Source organism: Panthera onca, chromosome B1 (genome assembly GCF_046562875.1).
Source record: "Panthera onca isolate mPanOnc1 chromosome B1, mPanOnc1 haplotype 2, whole genome shotgun sequence".
NCBI classification, from domain to species: Eukaryota; Metazoa; Chordata; class Mammalia; order Carnivora; family Felidae; genus Panthera; species Panthera onca.
Genome location: NC_138342.1, coordinates 118,987,377 through 119,014,605, shown reverse-complemented (window position 1 = coordinate 119,014,605; position 27,229 = coordinate 118,987,377). Strand labels below are relative to the sequence as shown.

The 27,229-nt window shown below is 40.0% G+C and overlaps 1 protein-coding gene across 2 annotated transcripts in view; it reads left to right on the top strand.

Annotated features, from left to right (window-relative positions):
- Window positions 1–27,229, top strand: part of MAML3 (mastermind like transcriptional coactivator 3) — a 411,434-nt gene that overhangs the window by 31,044 nt on the left and 353,161 nt on the right. The window lies entirely within an intron of this gene.

The window sequence follows — 27,229 nt, the reverse complement described above, 5'->3', positions numbered from 1 at the left end:
ATACTGTCTTCTACAGTGACCGCACCAGTTTGCATTCCCACCAATAGTAATTTCTCATCTACTTTTAAATTTTTTTTTTTAACGTTTATTTATTTTTGAGACAGAGAGAGACAGAGCACGAACGGGGGAGGGTCAGAGAGAGAGGGAGACACAGAATCTGAAACAGGCTCCAGGCTCTGAGCTGTCAGCACAGAGCCCGACGCGGGGCTCGAACTCACGGAGTGGAGTGCAAGATCATGACCTGAGCCGAAGTTGGCTGCTCAACCGACTGAGCCACCCAGGCGCCCCTCTCATCTACTTTTAAAACCTTTAAAAAATGCATCTTTGTAAAAAAGTTACTCATAACCCCACAACTCAGAGGTAACATACTATGAAATTGAGTTATAACTGTTCAGATCTTATTTTATTCTGTGTGTGTAGACCTATATATACCTTTACCCTTTTTCTAGATCGCCACTCCCTTAGAATTAATTCTGTGGCTTATTTTGTGGGGATTTTTGTACACCACCTTAAACCTTTTTTGGGATAAGTCAGACTCAATAAATATGGAGTCACAATGTATGTAATATAAAAATAAATAAGATCCAAGTTGTACCACTTCTTTTCTGATTGTAGCTATGTCTTTAAGAAAGCTATAGAGCTTTACTTGGGAAAAAGTTTGAAATGCTCAAAATTTCTATTTCTGTCTTGTTATGATATCATGACCATACTGGTTCAGGAGAGAATGAGAAGGGTGGAAGACGAGATAATAAGAAAAGTTTTTCAGGAAAACTCCAACCTTATCAGTAGGATCAAAACTCTAAGGACATGAAGTACTTGTAGATGTTTACTTAATATGTAGTTAAATATTACTGTGCTTTGTTTTAAGAAACGGTGATACTTTCAGCTTTACAAAATGGTTTTACTAAATGGATTCAAGGTTGGCTATTCCTGTCATTGAAGTGCTTTTCTTTGGATAAGTACTTAACCCTATACCTTTAAGTATAATACCTCTAGTATATTTTCTAAATTTTATTTTGGTTTATAAAACTTGACCCAGATGACACTTTGAGGGAACAAAGTCAATTAGTTGAGTAAAATCCCTCTCTAAAGCTTTTTTTTTTTTTTTTTTTTTTTTTTTTGCTTTGCCTTAGTGAACCTCTGTCAACACTAGTAAACCAGTGGTTAATGTATAAAAATAGAGGCTTCCCCCTCACCTCCACAGTCTATGTAGCCTGACACCTCTTTTTCCCTTTTAAAGTGCTGGTCTAGCCGTGATTGCCAACCATAGAATGTTTCTGATTGATTTCAGGAGAATATTGGAACTTATTTACTATTAAAATCAAGCTAAAGACGGGTTATGTTGTAAAGTGGACCAGATAGTTTTCTAAAGCTTCAAAGGTCGGATTATTTATTTGACAATAAGGAGCCTCTAACATTTTAAGTTTTCCCTGGGCCATGGTAAGTCCCAGTAAAACATTAATATTTGAACCTCGTTGGCACAACTAGAGGCAGACAAATCTCCTGCTTCAGAGACCACTGTGCAAAATAAAACAAACAAAAGCTTTAAGAAGCCAAGAAATTGCGTCTGAGCTCATCATAGTTTATGTGGCCAAATGAAAATGACTTTGCCATTTGATGTTTCTCTCTACAGCATATCCAGTGGCAGAATTTTCAGTAAAACAGCTCTTCTGTAAACTTAGAAAAACACAGGCTATATTAAAAGCTTAACGTTAAGTCTGTCCCTTAGTCTGGGTTCAGAGTTTTTAGCCCAAAAGATTTGCTTTGATACTGGAAGTACATTTTCCCTAAAACCAACGTGTGTGTGTGTGTGTGTGTGTGTGTGTGTGTGTGTGTGTATTTTTAATGATCGTTAAAGCTCACCACATTGTTACCCATTCCTAAGGATGCTGTTGAGTTGCAAACTGAATGTTACTGTGATTCTTTAGCTGTAGGAACAAGGCATGAAGGACACCTTTTCCCTATCTGTTGGTGATTTTCAAATGAAAAATGAGAGTGAAAAGAACAGTTAATAACATAATCCATATGTTTCTCCATGAGAGAAAAAAAAGATTAAGGAGAAATATTAGATCTTAGCTGTGACCAGTCTTTACAGGGGAACAGATTCATTCTAATGGACCACCTATTTCTAAAATTAGAACTGTGGGGAAAGAATTATATGCAACAAAATGCAAAAGATTAATGTGGAAGCAGGATGCCTAAGGATTTGGTACCCTTAAAATATTAATCTACATTAGGTACATTCACAGTTCCATGTAATCAATAAGGAAATAGAGAAACAAGGATACCAGTTTAACCAAAGTTTTCATTAATTTGTCTTTGGTTAATAACTCTTTTTATAAGACATCATCTAGCTTGGATGGGTGGCTTTTTGTGTACGGTTTGGGGTAGTAACCTGTAATTTAGTATTACTTGTTACTCATTAGGAGAGGCACTCAGAGTCACATGGTAGGCGTCACAGTTTGGTTAGCTTTTAACCTCAGGAGACAAACTTGATTGTGATTGGAAGTCTGTTTTCAAGCCATGATAATTATTAATTTGCTTCTCTGGAATAGCTAATAGTAGTTGACTAAATGGAGAGATTTAGGGATGTTTGACCATGGGACAGTGCCTGTCTTCAAATGCATAAATATTGTATTTCTAAAGTGTCTCTTCAGAGGGTACTATTGAAAAGGTCTATAATGACTGTATTTAGGCATACTCAATGAACAGTTTATACCCAGAACTAGATTGCGAAGTTTGAGAAAGGTGAGGGAAATGTATCATAGGAACTTATCAAATTAGTTGAATTAAATTGATTTCTATCTCATAGAAGTCTGTAATGGCAGAATCTAGCTTCCTCTCACATCACCTGAAATGAAGAGACAAAGGGTTACAATTCCATCTCAAGCAAATGTACTAAAATTGTTGGTTGTAGTAACATCTTTTAAAATGATTTCTGAAACATGTTATGTAGTGGAAAGCAAGGTAGGTTTTTCCACTGGGTAAGACTAAGCTGAGGACAAGATCTTGAGGTTGATCTTATCAGGGTGAATTTTGGAAACACCCTTATACCACACCTACTGTTTGCCTTGAATTCTGTGGGAAGTGCTGTCACAGGCTTGGAGTTTTAGAATGTACTGAAGCCACCTTTAACTGAAACTGCTGCTAACTACCACTCCTCTAGCTAACAAGCCTGCATTAATTTCCAAAGCCTTTGTCAAAAAATAATTTGGTTGGTTTAGATGACTACATTTAGGATGTAGGAGCCTGTGTCCTTCCCCTGCGTGCCATCAGAGAGTCTAGTCAGCCTGGATCAGTTGATCAGAGATGGCTCTCATGTGTGTTATTTTTGCAATTGGAGACAGTGAATTCTGCTCTCTTCCCCAGCTACAGCTCGTCCAGTTCCAGCGGGCTGTAATATAAATATTGACCAGAGGAATGAATCGGGACTGTCTGAAATATTTTCAGTGTTCTATACTTCTATCTTATTAGAAACTTCTCTTTTTCACATTGGAATATAGATGCTTCACAACAATAGTCAAGGTTATGGTTCCACTACCAGATCCTCATATGTATTATTATTATTATTAATTCTTATATGGTACTATGTACCAGACACCATAGTAGACATTTAATACTTATCAACTCATTGAATCTTCAAAACAACCGATGAAGTAGGAGTATTTACAGATGAAGAAACGGAGGCATAGAAAGGCTAAGTGACTTGGCCAAGGTCATATGACTAGTAAATGGGAGAGCTGAGGTTTCAACTCAGGCAGTCTGGTTCCAGAGTCTGTGCTTCTGACTATTATTTTTTTAAAAACCTAACACAGTTTTTTCTTTTCTCCACAGGACAAATCCTAAAATATTTTGTCGTATGGATTATAGCTGATTATAACAGAGAAAATATTTTGTGAACAAATGTCTGGCTGTAGTGTCTGAGAAAGTGCCTGGTACGGATGTTATGGTTCTCATTTTGGAACATTCTAAAACATGAATTTAGTGTGTTATCTTATTTTTTATTTATTTATTAAAATAATTTTTTTTAACGTTTATTTATTTTTGAGAGACAGACAGAGACAAAGCATGAGTGAGGGAGGAACAGAGAGAGAGGGAGACACAGAATCCAAAGCAGGCTCCAGGCTCCGAGCTGTCAGCACAGAGCCTGACGTGAGGCTCAAACTCATGAACCACAAGATCATGACCTGTGCTGAAGTTGGACCCCTAACCAACTGAGCCGCCCAGGCGCCCCTAGCGTGTTATTTTAGGTGGTGATTTCTTTTGTGTATTTGTACATATTACTAGGTATGGTCATCCGTGAGAAGCCTTAAAAATATGTACATACAAACTACCATGAGAATTACTAGGTAAAATTCTTTTAATCTGAACTCTTGACCTCTGATATTGTCTGATGTACTTGGGAACCTGTTCTGCTTCTTTGATAATCTTAGGCTTTTGTAACTTTATTAAGGGTATAGCTATAATTTAGAAACTTCTAATTTGTATTTTAATGAAACCTGGGAAGGTGGCATCAGAGGAGACCAAGTTTTCTATTCTCCACTTATGATTTTGATGTATTTATGAATTTTTAAATTTTTTAATGTTTATTTTTGAGAGAGAGAAGAGAAGAGACAGAGCATGAGTGGGGGAGGGGCAGAGAGAGAGGGAGACACAGAATCCAAGCAGGCTCCAGGCTCTAAGCTGTCAGCACAGAAACCGACTTTGGGGCTCTAACTCACGAACTGTGAGATCCTGACCTGAGCCGAAGTTGTACCTTTAACTGACTGAGCCACCCAGGCGCCCCTGTTTTATGAATTAAAAAAGAAAAAAAGTTCTGTTTCACAAAGGATGTCTGATTTGAATATCTTGCTTTGTTACTGATGGATCATTTGAATATTTTTTTAAGGAAGTAAATATTCTCCAAACTTTTAAGTTCTGTATTTAGGATATACTTAAAAACATAAAATTGCATTCGATTTCATTTTATTTTCAGAATTAGATTTTTATGTAGTCAGCAACGTTAAGTAAAAGTGTAAATTTAGGAATTCTCTCTATTAGAAACACCTTTTAAAAGTCTTACTTGAGAAAGAACAATGAGCGTTTGAGAAAATACGAGGGAAGTATTTAGATCAGTATAATTAGGAACCCCAAACATTTGCTTTGGGATTATAGTAAATAAGATATGATATAATGGCCTTCCCCATAATTAGGATTTTGCTTGTATTAAGACCCTCAAAATCACCACAGATCACATTAAGAATAAAAGAGGAGACAAATCTGCATTTTGAGAACAAAAAGGAGAACTTTTTTATTCTGCTAAGGAAGAGGAAAGATCGTCAAAGTCTGGCATGAGACAAGCTAGAGATCCTGCACTGAGCTGGGGTGCCTCACTTACTAGTGAGGGTACACAGAGCTTATATCGCGGAAGGTGATTTCAGGAACTGGACTCTGTTGGTGGGTTAAGTGCCCTATGCTTTTTAAAAGTCTCGTCTGGGAGGGGAGATGTAAATCCAAAGTGCTAATTCTTTGTCATCAGTGTCAGTCCTGTGACCCTTCCTTCCAAGATAAGTGATTGAATTTGGTTGGCTTCCTTAAAACCTGCTGTGGTTTCAGTTGACTGAAGCATGATTCACTTCCTGCCCTGTAGGGTATAAACCAGCTCTAATGGTTTAGTCTGGATGTGGCCAAAGCATCGATGGTACAGGGAATGGCAACTTTTGAAGCAAGTGGGATTGGTGTCTGGGGTTAAAGTGGCCATTTCTAGTGTGACTTATGTGACTTAGGAAGGAAGGAATTGAAGACGTCAAGGCATCTAAAAGGCTCCGTGTGACTTGTGTTTTCTTTTGCGTTTGTCAGCCTCCCTGTCCTTGTATTTAAGTAGAATAGACACCTTCTTGATTTCTAATGACTGGCAATTGTCCTGAACATGTAAGAGCAATGTTCTGTGTGTGAACGTCTTGCCCAAGAGACCACGTGAGCAACAATGAGGGCCAGTTATAAGGAAGGAGTTCACGAGTCTTAAAGTACAAAAAGACTGATTCTCTGGGGACCCTGGGTATAGGAGGGAGTTGTTTGGAACACGTGAAAAAAATAAAAATTCAGAATCTAGAGATACAGTCTGACTTGATGAATTTGATCCCAGATGTGCAGAATTTATGGTAACTGTAATATGGCTTTTAGCCTTTTTTTTTTTTTTAGATTAAAAAAAATTTTTTTAAGATTTTTTAAATGTTTATTTTTGAGAGAGAGAAAAAGAGACAGAATGTGAGCAGGGGAGGGGCAGAGAGAGGCAGCGACACAGAATGGGAAACAGGCTCCAAGGTCTGAGCTGTCAGCACAGAGCCCAACACAGGGCTCGAACTCATGAACCGCAAGATCATGACCTGAACTGAAGTCGGACGCTTAACCGACTGAGCCACCCATACACTCCTAGCCTTTTATGAAAGAGTATCTGTAAACAAATTAACAGAGTAAGTAAAACAAGAATAGGAGAGGATATTTAACCCATTAAATAAAATAAACTGCTTTTATTTTGAATTATTTGTTTTTTTGCATAAGGAAACAATAAAATAATTGCAAATAAAATCATCAAAGTGCAAAGATCTTGAAAGGGGATGTATTTTGCAAATATTTGTTGTCTATACAGTTGTATCTGTTTGGAAGTGATTCCTACTTTTAATTCCTACTTTTTATTAGTCTGTGTCACCTTACCTTCAATTAGGGTGAATTAGTAGATATTTTCTGTATTTAAATTGACATCTGTATTTCTGGTGACTTTGTGTATTTGCTTGGGAAACCTATGTTAACCCCTAACTTTAAGAAGGCTGATTTTTGCATTATAAAAAATCTTGATTTCTTAAAGTCTCCACTATGATATTCATTTAATGGCAGGATTTCCCCATTCAAATATTTGGTTATTTGTATTCAGTTTTTCAGAAACATTTCGGTTGTGTAAATCGAGTGCCCTTTGTGCTCGTTAAGCATTAGTTTCCAGTTGCAAATCAAGGAATATATAGTACGTGTGCAGGGTCATCAAGAAATGAACTAATGCAGCTGTTCTTAAGTCTTGCACTTGCTTCTCAACATCCCTGCAGAACTGGAGTCTGCCTGAAGAGACCCCTGGTGTTGGTCTCTTGTGCTCATGACTTGTGTTATGTGGACCCTTGTGGATTAACGTGCAGGCCCAAGTAAAACATGGAAGCTACTTTGCATACTTCACTTGTTTATGAACTGTGTATTGAGGGCACTTCTTTTCTAGCCATAGTTTTATTTTAAACGTGAAAATTTAGAGGGAAAGCATTTGTGTTAATTAAGAGTGAACACTTGAGTTTCAGGAAGACAAAAAACTTGTACTTTAAGACTTAAAAATAAAATGTATTGTTATGGGCTATGAATAGCTCTAAAGTAGTGCTAACTCATGTGGAAATCTTTGCGGAATGAAATCTTTGGGTAGAAAGGTAAATGAACTGAAAACAAATTATTTTATATATCTATATAGGACAAATGTTTAACAAAATTTCAGCAGCATAATTAGTACATGGCAATGAAATGAGACATCATGACTCTTGTCCTGTGGAATGTTAGGCTCTATAGGATATAAATTTGGGGTTTTTTGTTTAAATAGGACAATTTGTTTATGAGTTGTATGAAGTAACAGTATATTTCCATTGGTAAAAATGTAGTGCAAAAAATGGAGACAATTGGAAAAATTGTTTTCACACAAATGGAAATTTTAACACTAACTGAATTATTTTATGATATTAAGGAATTATTATTAAATACATTTTAGATGTGATATGGTATTATGGTTATGTTTTTGAAAAGAGGCAGTAACACTTAAAAGGTACATTCTGAAATACGTACAGATGTGATATGATGACTGGGGTTTCCTTTCCTCTGAAAGGAAAAGTGGGTATCTTAGTCCATTTGGACTGCTGTAACAAATTACCACAGACCGGGTGGCTTATAAACACACATTTATTACTCACAGTTCTGGGGGCTGGAAGTCTGAGACCAGAAAGCCTGCATGATTGAGGGAGGGTCCTCTTCTGGGTCGCAGACTTCTTGTATCCTCACGTGGCAGAAAAGGCTCAGGATCTGTCTGGAGGCTCTTTGATAAGGCACTAATCACAGTCATCTTAAGCATCTCCCAAAGGTCCCACCCACTCATGCCATCACTTTTGGGGATTAGGACTTCACCATATGAATTTGGGGGGAGGCACAAATATTTAGACCATAATATTGGGCGTGAACTATGGTGAAATAGGAAAAGCCATGGGTGCAAGCTGGGTGATACAGATTCATTACATTATTTTGACTATGTCTGTATGCTTGAAATTTTTGATAATAAAAAGTTTAAAAAAGGGAAAAATACACATCTATATATATAAAACTTGTACCATAGAATACATTGATATTTTGTCAAAGATAGTCAAGGAGGGTTTCAAGGGAAAGAGGTACCTAAAAATATCAGTGGTTTGATTGAGTGTAATTATATACAGCTATATAGAGCTACATGATTTTAAAACCGGATAATATTGTAGTTTTATTTTAATTAAGATAAGCATCTACTTAGGTGAAAGGAAGAAGAACACTTGCAGTTTGGCAGCAGTCGTTAATTCAACAATTTTTTTAAAATTTTTTTTAAATGTTTTTATTTTTACTTTAGAGACAGAGAGAGATAGAGCATGAGCAGGGGAGGGGCAGAGAGAGGGGGAGACACAGAATCTGAAGCAGGCTCCAGGCTCTGAGCTGTCAGCACAGAACCCCACGCGGGGCTCGAACTCACGGAGTGTGAGATCATGACCTGAGCTGAAGGCCGCTTAACCAACTGAGCCACCCAGCGCCCCAACAAATATTTTTTTCAAATCCCCTCTGTGCCAGGTACTATAGAGATTGCTGGAAATTCAAAGACCATGGGTATAGACTTTGTGCTAATGTAACTGGTGAGATTTCTACACGTCATTCCTCAGTGTAATGTGATAAGGGCTCTAATACACTTACAAAAAACTGTTTGAGGAACACAGCGTTTGGAATGATTTAATTATATTTTTGTAGAGCCGGGGGAGGAGGTAAGGAGCAAATCAGGGAAGACCACGCAGGGAGCTGGCATCTGATCTGGGCCTTGAGGGATGAGTAGGGTTTTTCTAGGCAGGGAAGATAGGAAAGCCATTGCATGGATAGGAAGCAACCTGATCAATAGCACAAAGATGGGAAAAATGGGTTCAGCCAATGGTAGTAGGTTCAGTGAATGTGAAATACCAGGTCAAGTGGGGTAGATGTAGTGGAGGATGAGGCAGTTATAAGAACATGAAAGTCAGATCCAAAATGTGAGTAGTCCCCCCAGCCTGGAGACCTGTTAGCCTGAATTTGAAGTTGCATCTGTGACTTTAGATAGGGTTTGTCACTCTACTTTGATTTGAGGGGTTCTAAGTCTCCTAGCTGCATTGTGACTTCACTTGGGTAGTTGGACTGGCATTTGTATACAGATGGGGTTTGCTACCAAACAGCCAACAAGACTCTCCAGTCCTCTGCCAAACAGGCTGTTCCCATGCTTTTATGGGAGTTCTGGTTGCTTTCTTACTTTATGTTGAATGATAACTGGTGGCGTTTGAAGCCCATCTTGTAGATATGTCCTCAGTACTATTTCCTGGAGTCTCTGATTTTTTCAGACCAGTGGAGGGCTGTCTGACTGTCCTCACTGAAGAATTAGTCCCCTACTATTAGACCGTAGGATCCATGGCAAGAAGCTGGAATTGCTCCTGAGCAGAGGTGAATTTTTACCATGAAGCCAGGGAAGCTTGAGTTTCAGGTCTTCTTATGTGCACAGCCCTTTACAGAGTTTTGGGCGGGTCCCTAGAAATTTTCATACAGTCATGCTTTGTTTTATATTATATTAGCAATTTTATTGTTAAACAATTAAGTATTATGGGCTTCAGGCTCCACAAAACCCGAAGCTGCTCTTGCTTCTGAGCATCTTGTAGAACATTCTTTGTTTAGTTTTCTTTTTTTCTTTCTGGAAAGGACAGATAACAATATTTTCTCCCTCACAGATCAGTTGTGGATTGCTAAGCAATTATATGCAAAATGGACCCAGAAACTATTTTCTGAGAAAGTGAGATGTGATAATTTGGTACTGACATGAGAGGGGAAGGTATCCTTGCCCACCTCCTTGTAGGTTCCCTGGGTAGGCTCTACTAGTCCTGCAAAGAATCTTTGCTAAGTTTGGCAGGGCAGACTGGCTGGCATGCTATATATACATTGTCCTGCATTATTGCTTTGGAACTCTGATCTCTGTGTTCTCACTTTTCTCCTCCCTGACTGGAAGCAGCCCCATGGCTTTCATAGCCCAGTTGTGTGTGGCCAGTGCAAAGCCAGTTCTAATGTCACTGGAAATGAGCACATGACAAAGGTGATGCACTGGGCTACTTTTCCCAGATTTACCAGAAATGTTTCCATTCTATACTGAACAGACTGATACTTATTTTTGCTTCTTTTAATTTATTTGCATCAGAGTGTTGGACACCATCAAGGCAACATTTTATCTTTAAAAATGTGGAGCATGACTTGCGGAAAATGCTGTTCCTGAGGTGGGGTAGGGAAGTACAACGTGGGCCTGGAGCATCTTGTTGGGCCAGAAGGTAGGAGGTAGAATGCTTAAAGAATTGTAAGGACTCAGGAGCCTATTTGATGGGCTCCCACTGGCCAAATTTGGAGCATTTGAGCATCAAAATAAATATGGTAATGGATTATAACCCATTTAGTAAAATAAGGATCTATAAATCTATACTGATACAGGAATTGAATACATAAATAAATGGGAGGTGGGAGAGAAGAGAAAAGTCTTACTTGGTAGGGCCACTAATAAATACAAAAGGAATGATGGAATTACAAAATCATCACTGTATGCTAAGAGTGGTATATGACAGTTTTATGAGGAATGGGATGTTTACATAGCCTTGAAGTACCTCTCCACAAATTACTTATTAATTACAAAGGCAATGTTAATGTTATATTAGAAAAACCTGGGGGATTTCACTTTAGCCATATAATCCTAGTTACTATTGCCAATATAGAGACAAACCAACATCGATGCCTCTTTTCAAAATTTAAAAAAAAAATTATTTATTTATTTTGAGAGAAACAGAGACAATGGGGGAGGGGCAGAGAGAGAGAGGCAGAGAGCAGTCTCCACACTGCCAGTGCAGAGCCCAACGTGGGCGTCAAACTTAGGAAACTGTGAGACCATGACCTGAGCCAAAACCAAGAGTTGGATGCTTAACCGACTGAGCCACCCAGGCGCCCCAACATCAGTGCCTCTTGATATGATGTAGTGAGAACACAGTCTTATTTCTGTGTTATTCTGAAAAAGAATTCCCTGGATCTATCATGAGGAAACATGGGACAAACTGAGGGTCATTCTAGAAGGAATGTGTTCATAATCTTCAAAAACTGTAGAGATCAAGAAGACAAAGAATTGCTGAGGAGGGCAAGGTGAGGGCTGGGACTTAAGAAATGGACTAGTTAAAGGGGGAGAACAAATACTTCCTTCTTTGGGTTGATTGTGGAAACTTCTGGTTTCCTCAAGAGGAGGTTTCCAAACCAGTTTTCCGAGCCCTTCCAATGAAGTGGGGTAGCAGAGAAGATCCTTTTAAAGGAAGATTACAATAGACATTATAGCAGACTCTTGCTAGTTGGATCTGCTACCACAGTGGGGGTGTAACAGATAGGAAATTCCTTTGCTGATGGCAATTTAAGTTTCCCAGCTCTGTTCTATCAAGAACTTTATGTTTATCTAGCCCTTGTTATCTAAATGATGTTTTTCAAATTCCACTGTAGGGGGAGGAAATGAAGTAGGATGACTAAATGAAATCCACAAATGATCACATGGAAACATTTCATCAACGTGTTACGTGGTGGCAGAATTGATTGGAATGTTCTGGTCATGGTTGGGCCATTTTGACTAGAGATTCGTAAACATCCACATGTTTGCATCTTTATCTGTGGTGTCCTGTAGAAAATAATGCAAACTATTGAATTTTTCCATTAGGAGCCTCCACCTCGGCTTCATCTCATTGTTTCTTTTTGTGGCCTTCTCTGAGGACTGCAAATGAACAGTGAACCAAAAGGGTGGCCAAGAGAAAGATAAGAAGTCCTGTCCACCAACCACCAAAATAATTAAAGGGGCCGCGTTAGAGAGACCTTTGGCTAATCAGGCTTTCCACGCTTGTTGTGTAATGTATATAATGCCATGTTTAATACACGCTGTAGGTAATGTTAGTTCATAACTATAATGTTTTGACAGCTGAGTAAATGTTTTATGGCGGTGGTTTTTAGGACTTAGCCTAAACAAAATGTTTCAGGCTCATTCTGACAGGTGTACAAATAAAATCTAAGAATTAATTTTTTATACTTAAAATTACATAACTTTTGTCCTTTTGTGGATTGGCGTTTATCCCACCACATGCAATTGCTCATTTCCTCTTAATAGGAATATTTTATGTGAACCATGAAGCTAGGTACCACTTCAGATAGCCTTCTTGGTAGCCAATGAGTAGATGATGGGTATGGTTCTATTTATGTGAAAATGACTGAAGTTAAGAAAGGTGGAGCAGTCTTATAAGAGTTGAGTTGCCTAAACCTGAAGGGTTATCTTCTCTGCCCTTTGTTTGGTTTTTGCTGTTTATAGTTTGCTTTTCAAGTCCATTTGACTTTTGGCTTTGCCTTTAAATTTAATTACTCTTGCCCCTGGGTACTTTTCCTGACAAGGTTTTCTACAGAGGCACTTGCTGGTAAAAGTTCACTTCAATACTGTATGAATGGAACTTTTCTCAATGGCAGTGTTGTAACTACCACTAAGAATATGGAGTACCAAATCCAACACTAAGCCAGTCAAGCATCCACTTTTATATTTGTGGTGTGTAGGGGGGAGGCTGAAGAGTGCCGGGATCCATGACTGGAGAAGTGTCCACGTGAAGGGCCTCTGCGTCTTCGTGATCTCCATCCCTGGGATCCGTGGTGCTGTTGAGTGTCGCCGTGACTACCGCGGACTGTAGGAAGGGGCTCGTGATGCCTGTGCATGGACTGCGGTGCTAATCATGAAACACCTTTAGAATAGGCTGAAATTGGGAAGTTTTGCTTATTCCTTGCTCAAATTTAAACAAAATCTTAAGATGATAATCAGCAAACCAGAGATGTTTGTGTATCCCTCTGGCGGGCTGGTGCCTTCTTCGGCTGCAAAGGGACAGTTCGCGCACAGTCAGCTACATTTATACCCGTCACAGCCTTCTCCTTCTCCCACATACCCCCCTTTCCACTTAAGGTTTCTTTTAGTTTTTGCAAAGCAGCCATGTGAGAGGAATAAAATAATTTTGAAGAGCATTATATGGTGGGAATTTTGACAATGAGTGGAAGATGGTAATTACTCTCTTCCATTAGACTCAGTGGCTTTGGACAGATAAGCTGTATTGAAACGTGTGACCAGGGCATGGGATCATGGATTGTCTTTCACTGTTGTCATGGCGACAGTGATGCAGGTGGCCTATAACTGCCGGGCTGTCAGATCTTATACATCAAACTGGTGCTAAGTGAAAATATGTTAGAGGCATTGGGGAAAAAATTGCCAGCAGTGTTTATAGGATCAGCTGGAGAAAAGCTAGCCTAGTTGAAGAAAAGATTTCCATTAAAAGCCCTAGGTGATTCTGAAGAAGTCAGAGTTTTTACTTTTTATTAATAAGATGAAAGTGGACTATTAAAAAGAAAACAATGGTTTCTGGATGTTGCACTGCTGTCTGCATACACATAATTAACACGGTGCCTTTCGGCTCCCCCCTTGAGCTAATGTGATAGGATGGTGGCTTGGGAAGAGGCAAGGAGACACCATGACGTCCAGAAGCTTGGCTTAAGGGCTAGGGAACCAGTTCTGCAACTGCAAGAGATTTGAGTCCTTCTTTTTCTGGAGAGCTTCCCTGAATTTTTGTTAGTAAGGAGTGGTAAGAAATCATCCTAGATTTCTGATATAGCACTTTAAGGACTACACAGAGTATAGAGTCATACTCAGTTATGCATACTGGACCGAGTGCATTTGAATGTAGGAGGACCCATTCAAAGACGGAGACGTTCCTCTTTGTCAAGAACAGTTACCACACCTCTCTTTTCCTCTTTCTTTCCTTGTTCTCTCCTCTTCTCTTTCTCATTATCTTCTGTCTCTCCTTTATTTAGAAGTGCCTTGAACTGAAACCCTCACATGCTAAGCAATGAGTGTAATATGTGTGTGTTTCATGTGGGTGTGTAAGTACGTGGTGCCTGTCTCCAGAAGTTGAAACTAGTCTTAGTTCCCATTTAATCATACTATCTTGGTAAATAGGAAGAAGAAAACCATGTATGTTTCCATTTCCATGTTATATTTGAGGAAAAAGAGGTACTGTGAAGTTTAAAAAGAAGGATCTCTGGGCAGGAGAGTGTGTTCATTGGTGAGTCAGGCAGAACAGATGAGACAGTGGATAGTTCCTGGTTGGCCTCTGAGTTAGGCAGTGTGGCCCCAACTTCTGACATTTTATTTGGGGTATCTTCTTTGGCATATTGTTCAGTATTGAAATCTAACTTAATAAGACTAGGTGAAATTACCTTTATATACCATTGGTATATAATGGTCAGCTAGAGTATTACGGATTCATTTTAATCTACACACGTGCACTGGGCATGTACTAAATGGTAGGTATTTTGCTTGTGCTGGTATTCAAAAGGAAGTAGCTCTGTGGGGCATCTGGCTGGCCCAGTAGGCAGAGCATGTGACTCTTGATCTGGAGGTGGTGAGTTTGAGCCCCATATTGGGCACAGAGTTAACTTAAAAAAAAAAAACCCAAAACTCCTCCCAAAAGAAAAAAGAAGTAGCTCCAACAGTTGGTGAGCACCTAGTATGTGCAAGGTAATTAAGTTTTTTAATCCTCACAGTAATTTTGAGAAGTAGATATACCATTATCGTTTTATAGAGAGGGACATTGACAAACCCAGGATTCTAGTGTCTGACTCCAGACTCCATGTATTTTTTTTTCCACAACGTGGTTTCAAGAGATGTACAAGACCAACTTTACCTTCAAGGGCCTCACTGGAGACCCAGGGAAGCATGTAAGAATTACAATACAGTTTGTTAAGTGCTGTAGTAGAAATAGAGACAAATGCATGGAGGAGTACATAGCAGGGGGCATCTAACCCCCAAGAGGAGCTCATGATGGAGCTGGCGATTAAGGGATGAACAGATAATTTGAAGGTAGATGAAGAGGCAAGGGAATCCCAGGTTGAGGGAACAGTGTGAGTAAAGACACAAAAGAACGAGACCGTGACACATTCTGCAATGGCAGGTGTGTGTGTGTGTGTGCGCGCGCGCGCGTGTGTGTGCGTGCGTGCGCACGCACGCACGTACACACATATGCGGTGGATTGAGTTAGCTGAGGGATGGAATGGAGGAAAGGTGTACAAGGTGATTCTCTAGAGTTCAGTCAGCAAGAATAACCCCATATATAGTATATCTTTTGTTATGTATATGATTTGGGGTTCAAAGATTGTGGTTAATGGTTGTTGCCTGTTAAGTTCTTACAAGCTGGAGGTTGTTGACTTGCATGATTGTTCCCTCCGGATTTTGTTCTGTTTTGTTTAATTTGTATTTTTGTCTCAGTGCCTTCTCTTAGGGTGTTTTCTGCCCACCCTGCCACTGTCTTTTAGCATTCTTGTTGAAGACTCTCTTCTTTACCTAAAAAAGCATTTTTCAGTCCATAGTCTGTGAGACTATAAATAAAAGGAGATATTAGGCAGAACAGGTAAAGAGTCTGGTCATCCATCAGTCCCAGAAAAATGATTTAAGTAATTAAGATGAAGAAGATTTATAGTTTTTCAAAGGACTCAATGGTGATGGTTCTTCAGCTTTAAGCCCCAAGTAGCTGATTGAAAACTAGACTCACCTTTAGTCTTTGTGCTGACGGCTGACCAATATATTTTCATCATATAGTTTATATACATAATGGAGATTTTAGTGCTCCATTCAATAACGTTAATAAATTCCTGCTCTTTGTTTTCCTGTTTGCATAAAGACACCGCCCCTTTTAAGCCTGACTCCTTGTTTAATAGATTTCATTCTAGAAGTGAATCTTGGGATTTTGCTAAGCTTTGTTTATTTTAGATAAAAAGAAAAAGAATTGTTCTGAAACTGTGATTATGTGTCAATGCTTTATAGATGGTCCAGGTGATTACAATACCAGTATTAAGAAAAAGGTAAACATTAAAGCCATAAAAAATGATGAAATGAGGTGTTGATGTGCATCATTCTCCAGGCCACCCTAAACTAGTTTGTTCATATAAACTAGTTTGTTCATCCTCCTACTTTAGCGGCGTTTGGAAATACTGATTTTTGTTTTGTTTTATTTTGGACAAAGAAGCCCGAGTCTAAGTAAGGTCCCAGTTGTACGGGAAGATTCTTCTTGACTTTCACAGCTCACTCATCTGTGGATGCACACGTGAATGCATACGCACTTCTGTTGGATTGGTATGTCTAAGACTCGTGCATGTAGCAATTTACCAAGTGTATTATGTAAGAAAATTTACTCTGGAGAGCTATAAATCCATTGACCAGAACTGGAGCTTATGACAGTAAGGAGCAAGTGGAAGAAAAAGACGATTTCTATTTCAGGACTGAATAGAAGAGTTAGTTGGGAATGTCTAGTCAAAGAGAAAGGTTTCTGGAAACAACAGGAAATGGAAAATTAATTTGAGCCTCCTCTCCTCCAGTCTTGTTACAGGTCTCAGGAGGGCTTCTTTTTTTCTAAGAAAAGTCAGTTTTTACGAAGAAATATCCTGAAAGAAAGATGACAAGCGATCCCTTCGTTTTAGGATGCCTATCCCTGGTGGTGTAGCATAATGCAGAGTGATGGGATTATTAGTAAGGACTCTTAAAATTGGGATTAGAAGCACTGAGGTGGAAAAAGCATGCTCGCTCATTTAAGATCTTTTTTGAATTTGGAAAACTGTAGCTACTTCATATTCAGTTATAATTTTTTTAAGGACAGAAATGTTTTCCTGTTAATTTCATTGGGTGTGTACATATTAAGATTTCAGGAGTTCAGCATCAGTGGGCCAGTATCTCCATCACTGATTGTGATGATGCATCATGGATGTTATCGACCAGGCTTGGGAGAGGGGGCCACTTTTTCCCCCCTTCATGTTTCCCACAAGAAACTTTCAGAGTTGTATGCTCACTTACTAATTTGTCAGTTAAGCTATTTAAACAGGCAGCTGCTATACTTTATCAATAGTAGGCTTTGTAAACAAGAAAAATGGATATGATCTAACTTGAAAATGCCCTGCAGGGAATAATCCTGTTTTGTCAGACACATGGCTGATTTGTTGGGTCTTTTCATGTTTAATTGCTATTATTCATTCCACAAGGTAGTAAGAGGTTCTGTAGGGGCACTTGACACTTACTTGCACTTAGTTTAGTCCTGAAAAGGTAGAGCAGGAGATGTAGACTTGATGAGAATTTGAAATGGAGTGTCAGGCTAAGGCCATGCTAATGTAGTTTTATAGGAAACCTCTGGACCCACTGCTGGTTAAATCTAGTATCATGATTATTTGGATTACCATTTTAAAGGTTTTTTTTTTTTTTTCTCAAGTTATAAATAAAATGATTTATCCGAAGATGTGAATGAGTAGAAAAGGATTTTATTTTACACAACTTTTTTTTTTTTAAATGATAGGACACAAAGAAGGCATAAGGAAGTTACATGTTGGTGGTGGTGGCTTTGCAGAGAGTGGAGGATTTTGTGCAGTCATGGAGCTTCAGGACAAGGCCTTGGAACATGTTCCTGCTAAGCGGGGGATCCTGGTGGAAATATCAGAGTTATCTTTTACTCCTTACATGAGCACTCTGGATCCTCTACACTTGCTCAGAAAGTTTAGAGAGAAAGACGAAGAAGGCTTTGCGTTAATATCCAGGATGAAGGACTGTGCCACTAATAGACTATTAAAATATATATGTTAAAAATATATATGTAGGGGCGCCTGGTTGGCTCAGTCGGTTGGGCGTCCGACTTCAGCTCAGGTCACGATCTCGCGGTCCGTGAGTTCGAGCCCCGCGTCAGGCTCTGGGCTGACCGCTCAGAGCCTGGAGCCTGTTTCCGATTCTGTGTCTCCCTCTCTCTCTGCCCCTCCCCCGTTCATGCTCTGTCTCTCTCTGTCTCAAAAATAAATTAAAAAAAAAGTTAAAAAAAATTTAAAAAAAATATGTAATTTTAAATCCCTCTGGCTGGTTTTTAAAAAAAGAAAGTTTTATAATGATGCCTTAATTCTCTTATTTGAGTTTCTGTATTATTAGATTTTAGTACCAAATGAGTATCTCTATTCAAGACCAGAGATTACTGACATGATGTGTGCAATAGTACTTACCGTATCTTTACTGGGAGAAAAAAGAGGAGAGAAATATTGTTGGGAGTCATTTGCTGACCAGTAGGATGGGCTGACCTGTGAACCAACATTTGGTTTCTGCTGTGGTCAAACTGAGAATGTGATTTTGAAGTTAATGTTGTAGTAGCCAACAATAGTGAGGATGAAGCAGAATTTTTACCTCTTTAGCTATGTCGTAGGGTTAGCTAGTAAGTCTTAACCATCTTGTGGAGTCCAGGAAGGCTATGGTGTGAGGACAGGTAATGGGCAACAGAGATTTTATCTCTTTCCAAATTACACCAGTCCTGCTATGTCTCGTATTTGTTATAGAATGATTCACATAGAAAAACCATTTTGATTTTTCATGTACTTAAATTTTTTTAATGTTTATTTGTTTTGGAGAGAGAGACAGACAGAGTGCTAGCAGGGGAGGGGCAGAGAGAAAGGGAGACAAGAACTCCAAGCAGGCTCAAACTCACAGACTGTGAGATCATGACCTGAGCCAAAGTTGGATGCTTAACCGACTGGGCCACCCAGGCGCCCCTTCATATATTTTTAAAATAATACTGCAGCATGTCTTAACGCTTTGTATAAAGTTGTACCTACAATATGCTGGTTTAATTTTGTATGAAATCAGAATTTCAGATGAAAGCCTAATGTGCAAGGAACCTCAGCTCTCCCTCAGAACCAAAACAAACACATACATAAACAGCAACAATAAAAGAGTTCCAATTAAGATTTTCAGAACACAAATACCCATTTAAATGCACCTAACAATTCTCTGCTAGCAGCCACTTTAAATTATTGTTCTTTTTAAAAGGAAAATCCAATATAGTTGAAAGCTTGTGCTTTATAAATACAAGATGCTTCCTTGCATTATCTGAAAGAAAGAGAAAAGCATGTATTGCTTTTTCGGACTTAACATGTTTTAGCTAATCAGTAAATCTTTATTAATTGCATTTATGAACCATATAGCACTGCAAAAGGGTCCTTGACATTTTTTGGTTACAAAAATGTGATGAGAAATTAAATTGTGTATTATTGTGTAACTTTGCAAAAAGCAGGTCACTGGGTTGTTCCCTGCCAATGGCTTCTAGTAGAGCAAGCACTGCTTCCCAAGACCTTCCTCCCCATTTGAAAGGATGGGGGAGCTTCCTGCTGTTACCACAAAGCCAGCATCATGGGGGTGGGGTGAGGATGCTTGGCCATGGAAGAATAAGTTTGGGTGTGAGCTACATTTCCTGCCTTTCTAAGAGTCCACTTTCCTGGATTTTACATTTGCCTTTCTGCATTTCAGCTTCCCTTTTCTCCTTTATGTCCATACTCACGCCTTTGTTCTCTTAACTTTGTGCAATGGGTAATTACACAGGGCTGTTTCCTTGGACACAGAATGGGGTGTGGTGGGATGGGGCAGCCCCACACACAGCAATTGGGTGGGTTATAAGAAGTGGCAGGGAGCCAGGATGTACACCCCAGCCCCACCACTGACTAGCTCCGTGATCTGGGGAGGTATCATGGGCTGAATTATATCCTCCCAAATTCATAGGTGGAAGCCCTAACTCCCAGTGTGACTATTTGGAGATAGCACCTTTAGGGAGATAATTAAGGTTAGAAGAGGTCAAAGGGTCAGGCCTTAACCCAGTAAGACTGGTGTCCTTATAAGAAGACGAAGAGACACCAGGAATGCCCGCACGCAGATAAATGGCCATATGAGGACATAGTGAGAAAGTGGCCGTCTGCAAGCATAGGATAGAATCCCAAGCAGGATTTCCCTTTGGGGAAACCAGACCTGCTGGCACCTTGATCTTTGACTTCCATCCTCCGGAACTGTGAGAGATAAATTCGTGTTGTTTACACCATCCAGTTTGTGGTATTTTGTTATGGCAATGAAGGCAAATGAATATAGGAAAGTTACAAAATCTCTCTGGGTTTCAATTTCCCCATCTGAATTTAAGATACAGTCAGAAGTCTTCGCTGCCTTATAGGGTTGTCGTCGTGTGAGAAATGACATAATGCAATCAGCATGGTGCCTCAGTAGATGCCATCTCATATACTGAAGAAGTGATACCTACGAGAGTAGGCTAGAGTTTATTGTCTAATAGCCCAGGCTTTTTGCTGAGTACTGAGCACGATAACAAGACAATACAAACCATTATGCATGTAAGTTTTGAGCTTCCCACCACATTTTGCTTGGTTGACATTTTGTAGAAGACCCAGACTTACGGCATAGGTGATTTTTTCTAGTTCCAAAACATGTTATATCTCCTTCAAAAGTTAGTTGAATTCACCATACATTTTAGTGTTGTTTTATTTGCTATATCTTAAAGACAATAAAAGGGAAATCTTGTGGCACCTGGGTGGCTCAGTTGGTTAAGTGGCCAGCTTCTGCTCAGGTCAAGATCTCGCGGTTCATGAGTTCAAGCCCTGCGTCAGGTTCTGTGATGGCAGCTCAGAGCCTGGACCCTGATTCAGATTCTGTGTCTCCCTCTCTCTCTGCCCCTCCCTAGGTTGCATTCTGTCTCTGCCTCTCTCCCTCTCTCAAAAATAAATAAACGTTAAAAAAAAAAAAAGGGAAATCTGATAAATTTCCAACAAATGCTCAGCTGGTCCAGCACAAGGAATTGCATGTAATAATTCAGGCTATTTAATATACTAGAATCACATATATATGCAAAATAATGATAAAATAATGATAGTACCGTAAGTTTCCCTAGTATTGTTTGTCCAAAGAACTGAAGATAGTTTCAATCTAAAACCTCATTTACTTCTAACTTATCCTGATCTACGAGGTATCAGATGTGATTCTCCTCATTTGATAGCTAGACAGATGAAGGGACGAAGATTTCCTTTTCACCTGCACAAGACGTGTGCATGGTGAAAGACTGGAATGGAGTCTCCTGGATTCCTGTGCGGTTTTATCACCTTGTTCTTGAATTTATCTATTAAGTACATATGTCATCTTTTACTTTCTCAACAAAAAGAATAGAATTTAGGTTCTGCGCCTCCAGGTCTTCTAATACAGTGCTCCTTACTAAGCTGGCATTCAATAAATCAAATAAACAAATAGTATTGAGCACCTGCTATGAGCCACATGTTGTGGGAAAAAGGTACAGCATAAGACATGGGAGCTGCCCTCACATTGCTGATCATCTAGTTGAGATGAAAGATCTACCTACCAGGCTCCAGTACAGTTGGGGTTGTAATTCACATGTGTAATGTATAACACACATTTCTTTAAGGTAAGTTCAGTTTCCCCTAACTATTCTGTTACAAAAAAGAGAAACGTTCCTTTGGAGGAAAATTATTCTATTAAGTAGGCTAGGATGCTGAGCCCAAAGTGCTTAAGATGGTGATCTAGTTACCAATAGCTGCTGGCAAACCACAACAAAACTTGGTGGCTTAAAACAACCACCATTTAATTATCTCTGTGATTTTGTTGACCATGAATTTGAACAGAGCTCAGTTAGGTGATTCTTCTATTCCATAGCATTAACTATGCTTACTCAGTGGTATGTAGTCAACAGTTGATCTGGTCTGGAAGGTCCAATATGGCTTTGCTCACCTGCCCAGCACCTTGGCAAGGATGGTTGGAAGGCTGATCTCCTCTGGGTCCCTCTGCCTTTCCATGTAGACTCAGGGCCTGTCCATGAGATTTCTCCACTAAGGTAATCAGATTTCTTACAGGGAGGCTCAGGTTTCCAAGAGACCCCGGCCAAAGCTGTTATTCATATTAACAACTAGGCTTGGAAATGGCATAATGTCACTGTGTTTGTCAAAAATGGCTACAGGCAGCTCATGTTCAAGGGGAGAGTAATAGACTTACCTGTCAGTGGAAGAAGGATCAAAGTATTTGTGGCCGTCTTTAATCCAGCACAGATGGCATACACCTCTGTGAGTTGCTGGGGGTTTTCTGCAAGTTGTTTTTTAAATACACCCAATACTTCATTTCCAGTGCATCAGAATTTGAAGTACCTTGAGAGTATCTTGCTCCATTTTTGCCTTTTGGTGTTGTCTTCCTCATGTAGGGAATGATAAAACTTGAAAATAAAACAAGTGGATAAAATTTGCCCTCTATCGTGGTGGAACTAACAATCCCGTGGAGAAGGACCATCATGGATATAGATTACTGTAGAACACAAAGTTTAAGTAATAAAATTGAGCAAGGTATCACTGAAGCATGAATGGGACACTGAGTCAGCCAGGGAAGTCAGGGAGGGTTTTAAAGGGCACGTGGTATTTGAGCTGAGCCTTGAGGAGGATGCTGGTCTCTACAGATGGGAGGGGGTGGAGTGGGGATGGAATCCTGGAGGAGTCAAGGCACCAGAGCAGATGGTGTGCTATGCAAACAATGCTGGGAGTCTGCAACATGGGGGCTGTGGTTGTTCAGGGGGCAGAGGTGGGGTGGTCATGGGAGGCACGGCTGAACAGATGGGTTGGGGACGTGTGGACTTTGCTCTGAATGCAGATTTGTTCTGAATGTAATTGCCAGAGGAAGAATTGTGGCAGAGGAGTGCCATGATTAAATTTCTGATTCTGACTGCTGTTTCTAATAGCAGGTTCGGATGGATACTGGGAATTGCAGACGATAGGCCAAGAAACCAGTTAGATGGCCATTGTTGAGGAGAACAGTCACTGGGCAACAGAATGGAAGGAAGAGAAAGGTGCTGAATGATGTGTTGGGGGAAGGGATGGTGGAACAAGTTTTTCTGAATGCCTAACTTGAGTCCAAAAACCCAGCTTATATCCTTTACATAATTTATTCTCTCCAAAATCCACTTTTCAGATGAGGTCACTGAGGCTTAGAGACGTTTAAGAACCTCCTTGACATTGGATCGCTAGGAGTGAGTAGGATTTAAGATTCAAAGCCAAGTGTGTTTGGCTACAAAGCATGTATGACTTCCCACAAAAACTTCATTGCCTCACTCGTTGCAAATAACTAAAAATTTCTTACTTGTGAGACTAGGTGGATGGTTGCGCCAGTAACAAAAATAGAGAATACAGAATTTTGTTTAGGCTTTTTAAAATGTTTGCCCCTGAATTATATATATGTATATAAGTATGTGTGTATATATCAATAACATTCCTCCGACTTGAACCTAGTTTTCAAACAGAGTTTTCAGCTAGTTTATCAATTCTGTCTACTTAAATGTTAGAGATAAGAAAGTAAAATACACGATTCATGTCAATTTACCTGATATTGCCTCTATTTTTTGTGCATAAAAAATTCTTGGCTTAATAACCAGTTTTATGGCACATTAGAATCTTGTAAACAAAGAATCTATTGTGCCTCATATGAAACAGACCAAGACATCAGGGAGGGTTGGGAAGGAAAAGTAAAAATGAGTCAGAGAGTAACAGAAACAATGTAGCAGTTCATTTGGGAACTTCCTCTGTGTAGAGCTGCATTCCCGACCTAAGTCCCCAAACAAAATTAAGTCTCTATTCTCACTTTAAGAACAAAAAGCGAGAGGGACAACAATCTGTGTCTCTTGGATTCCACTTCTGTCCAAACCATGAAGACCAGGCTGTGAGTTGCTTCAGCCGGCTCCTTTGGTTTCCCAGGTGAACAGCCAGAGTGAACCAGTAGCCACATTGCCTTTGTGTTCAGGAGCTCAGGGTCATGGCTGTGGGCTAATTCTCACTTGAAGAAACACAATTCTTGATGTAGATCCCAATGAGGTTTGAAAATCATGGCATTTGGAAGATTGGTTCTGCACCCACTGTGTTTCACACAGTGAAAATCTCACAGGTTTTCAGAGCCCTCGTGACATGTCAAGGATAAGAAGAGGGATGGGGCTTCTCTTTTCTGTTGCTGAGCGTCCGTGGCTAGAACAGAGCCTGCATGTAGTAGATGCTCAGTAAATATTTACTGAATGAGTGATTGCTTCAGCACCACATGCCAGGTTCTGCTAGGTGCTTTCCATCCAATGTCTCATCTAATCTTCCCCAAACAATGAGACTTAGCCCTCCGTTAAACAGATGAAGAAATCAGTGCCTAGAGAAGTTAAGTAACTTGCCCAAGGACAGGCATCTTGCTTGCAATAGCATTGGACTTCAAACCTTAAACCTTTGCCCTTTTGAGTAGACTGCAATTATATTCTTCATCAGATAAGTCAACACCCTCCACACATGCAAAAGAGAATCTGTCCCAATTTGAAAATGTGAGAACTCTAAGAACTCTCTGGACCAAAACCATAATAGGTACTCAGTTAACGTGGAATAAATGAGTAACTAGTGTTTATGTCTCTTTAGTCTACTACTTTGTTAACTATCGTGGAAAAAATAGGAAAGACTTGAAGATTTTCAAGACAAGTTCCTTAATCGAGGTAGGTTCACAAAATGCCAGACCAGTCAGAAACGGACACTTAATGCTCCTCCTCCTATGCCAGCTTGGAAACATTTGGTAGAAACACAATACTGGGAATATGGTAGTAATTTCTCCCATCTTGCTCAAAGCGTTCACTTCCTTCTTGTCACCAGGAAGGGCAGAAACAATGAGCTAGGAGATGCAGTTGTGAAATTTCTGGTTTTTCAGGAATGGTCAGATAAGTGGCCAAACTTTAGCTTCTTTCCCATCATTCTTTCTACTTAACTCTTTGATATTGTTCATAGGATTAGCCAGGTTCTTTTTTCTGTCCACCCTCCACCCTTTCTTTCCTCTTGGTACGTTCCTTCTGGCAATATCCTATTTCTAAAAGAGTTTCTCCTTTAATATTTTCTTTAAATTTTTTTTAATGTTTATTTGTTTATTTTGAGAAAGAGGAGCATGAGCAGGGGAGAGGGACAGAGAGAAAGCAAGAGAGATAGAATCCCAAGCAGGATCTGTGCTCAGTGTGGAGCCTGACGTGGGTGCTGACCATGAGATCATGATCTAAGCTGAAATCAAGAGTCGGTGGCTTAACTGACTGAGCCACCCAGGTACCCCTCTCCTTTAATATTTTCTAATCCAATAGCCTTTTCTTTTAATCCCATTTCTGACTTTTTTTTTTTTTTAATTGTGAAAAACAACCAGGTATCTGTCATCCTCCCCTTCTCTGGATTAACCTGGGTTGTATCTGCTGAACCACTCAGGAAATGATGACCTGGCATGAAGTAAACAGAACCTGGTTGTCTTGGCCTTTTCTGTCATCTAAGCTGCTCCTGTGTATTTGAGGGTCTAAGAAAAGATGGCGAAAGGCAGTGGGAGAGAGGAAAGGAAAGAGAGGCAGAGAGAGGGTGGTCAAGACCGAAAGAAAATTGTTTTGGAATTGGAAGTTGCCTTGAAATAGACTCATCTCTTGTGCCCTTGACCTGAAATAGTCCATTAGTGTTTTGCATGGATGGGGAGGTGTAGGACATGCTATATTTGGTAGTTTTTTGGCAGAAGGGTTTCCTGTTTCACTGTGTTTTAAAATAAAGCTGCATATACAAATGAATTCTCTAGGGTGTTGAGTTGTTTTAGGTTGCACACTCTTGGTAGGCAAGGCCTGTGACGTGCTTACTTAACGGGTCTATGCTGGATGGAGTTAAGTAATGGCTCACTTGTTAGGTATCTCGGCAGTAAAATTTCCAGATGACACACAACCTACCCCAGCAGGTGCCAAAACTTAACAAAAAAACAAAACAAAACAAAACCCCAAACACTTTTTTAAAACATTTTTTTAAATGTTTATTTATTTTTGAGAGAGAGAGAGAGAGAGAGACTGAGTGTGAGCAGGGGAGGGGCACAGAGAGAGGGAGGCACAGAATCTGAAGCAGCCTCCAGACTCTGAGCTGTCAGCACAGAGCCCGATGGGGGGCTTGAACTCATGGACAGTGAGACCATGACCTTAGCCAAAGTGGGACGCTTAACTGAGTGAGCCACCCAGGTGCCCCTAAACACCCAAACGCTTTGATAGAAATCCTTCTTAAAATATTCCCCACTTCCTTTTGCCTGCAAGTAGAGACTATTGGACAGATTTCAGCTCTCTTTTGCTATCTCAGTCATCAGTATGAGGGTAAATACTGTACCTCTCGTGTGATGTGTCATTAGGGTCTATTAACATGTGTGGAACTCATTGTCCTTAAACATGAACTGTCCCCAGACTGCCAGACTGCTGTGTACTTTGTTTCTTTTGAAGTTTGTCTCTGCTTTTGCACCTGGTGAGTCTTGTGCCACCACCACCGTGTTGGTCCCTGGGAGCCTCTTTCCACCTCACCCGCCTCACATTTTACATCTGACTTGCCGTGACTGAGGACGGAGATGGCACAGATGATCGGAGGTAGAGTTAAAGGAAGAACAAATAGGTTCTGAGTGCAGACCAGATGACCCCGAAAAAGGGATCTCTTTAAGCTCTCGTGTGCGCACTTGCTGATCTTTTGGCTTTTCAGAAGTGTGTCTGACTGAGGTTCTGGGCTGTATTCCGGTTAGTTAAGGTTTCGGGACAAGTGAGCTGTCATTCTGTGAGTCATCATGTACCGTTTTAAGCAACTGCACAGCCTCAGAGAATAAAAGGACGTCTAATCATCTCCAGTTTCCTGTCACGGTTGACGTCACTGTCATCGTCATCATCGTCAACTCCATCACATTAACTACCCAAAGTACATAAGTTGCCAGACAAAATCTGTTACGTAGACACAGTCCTTTGGTGTCTAGGCGTCTGTCTACTTTAAATAGATAACACAAAAACGGATCTAACTCAGACTAAAGTGTTGATTGCGCTGTGGTGATGGACGGTATTAGCCGGTAGTCCTGCAGTGCCAATGCAGAATCCCAGCTGCTGAGGCCTACTGGGTGTGACAGGCATCACTTTGTGTGTGATGGGTACTGAGACCACAAGCAGAAATACTGCACAGTCCC